A 1,021-nucleotide genomic window follows, 5' to 3' on the forward strand; every position below is an offset into this window, starting at 1 on the left:
AATAATAAAATTGTTTTAGTTTTAATCTTTTACCTTAATCTTTACAGTTATATATTTTTAACAGAAGTAGTTATAGATCGTAGTTGGATGAATGTTAATCGTTTAAGTGAAGTGTATCAGAAAGGTGTGGAAGAATTTTTAGAATTTGCTTTAAAAAAACTTCCCAAAAATGAAGGAAAGTTTTATTGTCCTTGTGTTAAATGTTTAAATGGAAATCAATTACAGTTTGAAGAAATAAGAAATCATCTTATTTGTTATGGAATATGCCAAACTTATACAAAATGGATTTGGCATGGTGATTCGTTAAACATGACAAATGTATCAGAAAGAGAAGAATTTCGTGAAGATATGGACAATCGGCTTGAGGACATGATTCTTGATATTGGACAAGAGTCTTTTCAGCGTGCACATGTTTTTGATAGTTTGTGCAACGACAAAGAAGAGGCTTTGTATCCGGGATGCACTAACTTCACACGGTTGTCTGCGGTGCTGAGATTGTTCAACTTGAAAGCGAGAAATGGATGGACAGACAAAAGCTTCACGGAACTGCTTGAGTTGTTGAAAGAAATGCTTCCTGAAGATAACACATTGCCAAACCGTTATTATGATGCAAAGAAGATATTGTGTCCAATGGGTATTGAGTATAAGAAAATACATGCATGCCCTAATGATTGCATACTATACCGAAATGAGTTTGAAGAGTTGAAGCAATGTCCCGTGTGTGGGTTATCACGCTATAAAGTGAAGGATGGTGATTCCAATTGCGACGAAAGCACAACAGGTCCTCCTGCAAAGGTGTTATGGTATCTTCCAATAATTCTAAGGTTCAAACGATTATTCGTTAATATGAATGATGCAAATAATATTAGATGGCATGCTGATGAGAGACAACGTGATGGACAACTTCGTCATCCAGCTGATTCATTACAATGGAAGAAAGTTGATGAAATGTATCCTGAATTCGGGAATGAGCCAAGAAATCTTATAGACTTGGACTTGCCACAGATGGAATGAACCCATA

This window comes from Cicer arietinum, chromosome 4 (assembly GCF_000331145.2).
Source record: "Cicer arietinum cultivar CDC Frontier isolate Library 1 chromosome 4, Cicar.CDCFrontier_v2.0, whole genome shotgun sequence".
Lineage (NCBI taxonomy): Eukaryota > Viridiplantae > Streptophyta > Magnoliopsida > Fabales > Fabaceae > Cicer > Cicer arietinum.